The sequence below is a fragment of the Oncorhynchus clarkii genome, unplaced genomic scaffold, assembly GCF_045791955.1.
Source record: "Oncorhynchus clarkii lewisi isolate Uvic-CL-2024 unplaced genomic scaffold, UVic_Ocla_1.0 unplaced_contig_2024_pilon_pilon, whole genome shotgun sequence".
Taxonomy (NCBI): Eukaryota; Metazoa; Chordata; class Actinopteri; order Salmoniformes; family Salmonidae; genus Oncorhynchus; species Oncorhynchus clarkii.
In genome coordinates, this window is record NW_027258735.1 from 1 (window position 1) to 5,000 (window position 5,000).

Below are 5,000 nucleotides of genomic sequence, written 5' to 3' on the forward strand. Positions count from 1 at the left end.
TCTCGGCCTTTTGGCTCAGTACAAGCTTGACACCGAGGTGTCCTAGAGCCCCTGAGCCAAGAGGTCGAAGGAAGGCCGGAGGGAGGAAATTGTTGGTTTCGGTTTCTCTTCATTTAAGAGAGGGAAAAGTGAGAAAAATGGAGAAAAGTGCACAGCACAGGTCGGTTCCGGTGGTCGGTTTGGCAAACACAGTGAGGTTTGCCTGGAGAGAGAAGGAGTTGGAACAGTTCGGGAGGGAGACGTTCGGGAGAAACGTTTTAATGACGACCTTGAAAGTGGAGGTGATGGATGTCTTGTGCCTTCAGGACAATCCGAGGGAGAGTGCTTTCGAGGTGACGTTCCACAAAGATGAGAAGCACGAGGAGGTAATGAAAAGGGCGAGAGAGATGGGCAAGGAGAGACCCCTGTGCCATTACGAGGTGACTAGCCTGGCCAAAACCAATTTCAGGCTGGTCACAGTGAACGTATACAACCCTCATGTGAAAGATGAGGAGGTGAGGGCCTTTCTGGGGAGATACCTGGATGGCGTCTCCTCAGCAAGGCACATAAAGGATTCCTTGGGCTTTTGGAATGGGAGGAGATGCTTCCAGGCTCTCCTCAGAGAGGACCCGAAGGGGATGGATGGCTACCTCCATCCTCCAGCGTTGTTCTCCCTGGGGGCTGACAGGGGGACGTTACACTATGCCCGTCAGCCTCCGTTCTGCGGGCGATGTATGGCCTACGGCCACACACTCGCCTCGTGCAGCACGAGGAGGTGCAGATACTGTGGATCGGCTGAGCACGAGGCGAGGGATTGCGCCGAGCCGAAGAAATGCCACGGGTGTGGCTCGGAAGCACACCTGTGGCGGGATTGCCCGGCTCGGCGGAGGTCATACTCGTCTGCAGCTGGGGGGGAGCGAGAGCGGAGGATGGAGGAAGACGAGGAAGAGAGGAGCCGGAAGATGGGGGTGGAAGGACGGCACAGAAGGAGTCGGAGGGTGGAGGAGAAAAAGAGGAGAAGAGAGCTGGGACAGAGAAAGAGGACGGGATGGAAGAAGAGGTGGTCGGGACAGAAGAAGAGGTGGCCGGGATGGAAGGAGAAGGAGTCGGAATAGAGGTTGGGAAGGAGGTTGAAGGAGAAAAGGAAAAGAAAAAGAAGAAGAAGAAGACGGCAACGAGGATGGAGGAGAGTGAGGAGACAGTGAGAGTGGAGAGCACAGAGGAAAAAACAGCGGAGACGAAGGAGGTGGAGGACAAGATGGAGAAGGAACTGGAAGGGCGATTGGGTGGGGGGGGGCAATATAGTGGGGAAGAAAAGGATGGAGGAGTTGAGAGAGATGGTGAGGAGTTTGATAGAGAAGGAAAGGGGATTAGCAAAGGAAAAGGAAGGCACGGTGTGTGACGCAACTTTCCAAAACCCGTGGGGAAATATCCCCCCTTGCAAGAGGCCAAAAAAGGCGGTAAGGAGGAAGGGTGGAAAGAAGGGGGGGGGGGCAGAACGGGGGGACGGGGAGGTAGCGGGGCCCTCGTGGGCTCCGTCTCCATCCTCTTTTAAACCCCTCGCTGAGCTTGACCTCCCGGGTATGGCTCAAACCTGGATGATGGAGGGAGAGTCTGACTATTTATTTGTGGATGCGATGTCCCCGGAGCGGAGTCCGGAAGAGGGGGGGGTGATGGACCTGAGGGTGGGGAATGTGCCGGGTGCTGTTGCTGTGTTCAGGGGAGGGGGGATGGTGGGAGATGGGAGTGATGTAAGGTCACAGTCAGACAAGATAGCGAAGGGGGGCACTGGGTGAGAAATTGCTGTAATATGGTGGTGTATATTGGTAGTTTGTAGGTCATTGGTTATTGGTTTTGGGAGTTGGCTAAAATCAATTAGTATTGGAATGATTAGTGGTAGTGTGGTGGGATTGTATATTTAAGTTGACTGAAGTTTGGAAGATTATTGTTTGGTTGTTGGAAAGTAATTTAAGTTGACTGAAGTTTGGAAGATTATTGTTTGGTTTTTGGAAAGTAATAAAAATATTTTGTAAAAAAAAAAAAATCTGTTCTTATCAGTTTAATATCTGATACGTCCCCCATCGGGGGACTACATATTAAATGGATTTTTCGAACAGGGAGTCGGAAATGGGGCTTGCTCCGTCCGCTCCACGCATCGACCCGGTATTGCAGTACCTCCGGGAACGGTGCAACACTTTTCTTCCGTTGTCAAGGAAAAATGCAAATTCACAAAGCTCTGTAAACAGCTGGCTAGCTAGCTAGCTGGCTAGCTAGCAGAAGAAGAGAAGGAAAGAAACATTCAAACTGAAAGAAAGGCGAAGCGCTCTTCAATGGGGTCCCCCGTTTCCCGCCATTTTACTTAAAAAAAAAAAAAAAAAAAAAAAAAAAAAAGAATTGGGGCCAGGATTGTGTGTGTGTGTGTCTCTCTCTCTCTCTCTCTCTCTCTCTCTCTCTCTCTCTCTCTCTCTCTCTCTCTCTCTCTCTCTCTCTCTCTCTCTCTCTCTCTCTCTCTCTCTCGCTCTCTCTCTCTCTCTGTCTCTCTGTGCCTCTGTGTCTGTGACCTTCTTTTTATCCACAGACAGCCCTCGAAAACTTGGAAGAGTGGGTTCCGGGAGCACCCGCGGGAACCCTGCCTAGAGTGCACAGAGTGTGTCTCGGGCCCCGACCTCTTGACTTCCATATGACTCTGGTTTCTCTTCATTACGCACAAGCCTTTCGCCTTTTACTAAAGACTTCCGTGGAGAGGAACACTTACGAGTTCAACGTATTTTTGGAGCGGCTTTGCTTCTTGCAGAGCCCGGTATCTTGTTTCAAGGGAAATTGACAGAGATGGGCCAGGATAGTGACTTAAAGACGCATTAGCGACTTTTTCCAAAAAACACCTGCCTGTTTGTTGCCAGGGAAACGGTGGTTGGTTGGTTGGTTGGTTGGTTGAGTGGGGGTTGGAGGGAGAGAGGAGCTGGCTTTTGCCAACCCACCCGCTGAGGTCTGTCGAGACCCCCGGGGGTCCGGCGGTTTCAGGGTTCCATTTGTGGGTTATCGCTTCTCGGCCTTTTGGCTCAGTACAAGCTTGACACCGAGGTGTCCTAGAGCCCCTGAGCCAAGAGGTCGAAGGAAGGCCGGAGGGAGGAAATTGTTGGTTTCGGTTTCTCTTCATTTAAGAGAGGGAAAAGTGAGAAAAATGGAGAAAAGTGCACAGCACAGGTCGGTTCCGGTGGTCGGTTTGGCAAACACAGTGAGGTTTGCCTGGAGAGAGAAGGAGTTGGAACAGTTCGGGAGGGAGACGTTCGGGAGAAACGTTTTAATGACGACCTTGAAAGTGGAGGTGATGGATGTCTTGTGCCTTCAGGACAATCCGAGGGAGAGTGCTTTCGAGGTGACGTTCCACAAAGATGAGAAGCACGAGGAGGTAATGAAAAGGGCGAGAGAGATGGGCAAGGAGAGACCCCTGTGCCATTACGAGGTGACTAGCCTGGCCAAAACCAATTTCAGGCTGGTCACAGTGAACGTATACAACCCTCATGTGAAAGATGAGGAGGTGAGGGCCTTTCTGGGGAGATACCTGGATGGCGTCTCCTCAGCAAGGCACATAAAGGATTCCTTGGGCTTTTGGAATGGGAGGAGATGCTTCCAGGCTCTCCTCAGAGAGGACCCGAAGGGGATGGATGGCTACCTCCATCCTCCAGCGTTGTTCTCCCTGGGGGCTGACAGGGGGACGTTACACTATGCCCGTCAGCCTCCGTTCTGCGGGCGATGTATGGCCTACGGCCACACACTCGCCTCGTGCAGCACGAGGAGGTGCAGATACTGTGGATCGACTGAGCACGAGGCGAGGGATTGCGCCGAGCCGAAGAAATGCCACGGGTGTGGCTCGGAAGCACACCTGTGGCGGGATTGCCCGGCTCGGCGGAGGTCATACTCGTCTGCAGCTGGGGGGGGAGCGAGAGCGGAGGATGGAGGAAGACGAGCAAGAGAGGAGCCGGAAGATGGGGGTGGAAGGACTGGCACAGAAGGAGTCGGAGGGTGGAGAAGAAAAAGAGGAGGAGAGAGCTGGGACAGAGAAAGAGGACGGGATGGAAGAAGAGGAGGACGGGACAGAGGAGAGGTGGCCGGGACAGAAGAAGAGGTGGCCGGGATGGAAGGAGAAAGAGCTGGAATAGAGGTTGGGAAGGAGGTTGAAGGAGAAAAGGAAAAGAAAAAGAAGAAGAAGAAGACGGCAACGAGGATGGAGGAGAGTGAGGAGACAGTGAGAGTGGAGAGCACAGAGGAAAAAACAGCGGAGACGAAGGAGGTGGAGGACAAGATGGAGAAGGAACTGGAAGGGCGATTGGGTGGGGGGGGGCAATATAGTGGGGAAGAAAAGGATGGAGGAGTTGAGAGAGATGGTGAGGAGTTTGATAGAGAAGGAAAGGGGATTAGCAAAGGAAAAGGAAGGCACGGTGTGTGACGCAACTTTCCAAAACCCGTGGGGAAATATCCCCCCTTGCAAGAGGCCAAAAAAGGCGGTAAGGAGGAAGGGTGGAAAGAAGGGGGGGGGGCAGAACGGGGGGACGGGGAGGTAGCGGGGCCCTCGTGGGCTCCGTCTCCATCCTCTTTTAAACCCCTCGCTGAGCTTGACCTCCCGGGTATGGCTCAAACCTGGATGATGGAGGGAGAGTCTGACTATTTATTTGTGGATGCGATGTCCCCGGAGCGGAGTCCGGAAGAGGGGGGGGTGATGGACCTGAGGGTGGGGAATGTGCCGGGTGCTGTTGCTGTGTTCAGGGGAGGGGGGATGGTGGGAGATGGGAGTGATGTAAGGTCACAGTCAGACAAGATAGCGAAGGGGGGCACTGGGTGAGAAATTGCTGTAATATGGTGGTGTATATTGGTAGTTTGTAGGTCATTGGTTATTGGTTTTGGGAGTTGGCTAAAATCAATTAGTATTGGAATGATTAGTGGTAGTGTGGTGGGATTGTATATTTAAGTTGACTGAAGTTTGGAAGATTATTGTTTGGTTGTTGGAAAGTAATTTAAGTTGA

At 52.6% G+C, this 5,000-nt stretch overlaps 1 non-coding gene and 1 pseudogene across 1 annotated transcript; both read left to right on the plus strand.

The window, feature by feature from the left end:
• Positions 1-2,001: 2,001 nt before the first annotated feature.
• On the plus strand, positions 2,002-2,176 carry LOC139398373 (U2 spliceosomal RNA; annotated as a pseudogene).
• A 484-nt stretch (positions 2,177-2,660) lies between these two features.
• On the plus strand, positions 2,661-2,777 carry LOC139398379 (U5 spliceosomal RNA). Its single transcript, XR_011631451.1, has one exon. It is a non-coding gene; the product is annotated as a U5 spliceosomal RNA (small nuclear RNA).
• The last annotated feature ends 2,223 nt before the right edge of the window (positions 2,778-5,000 follow it).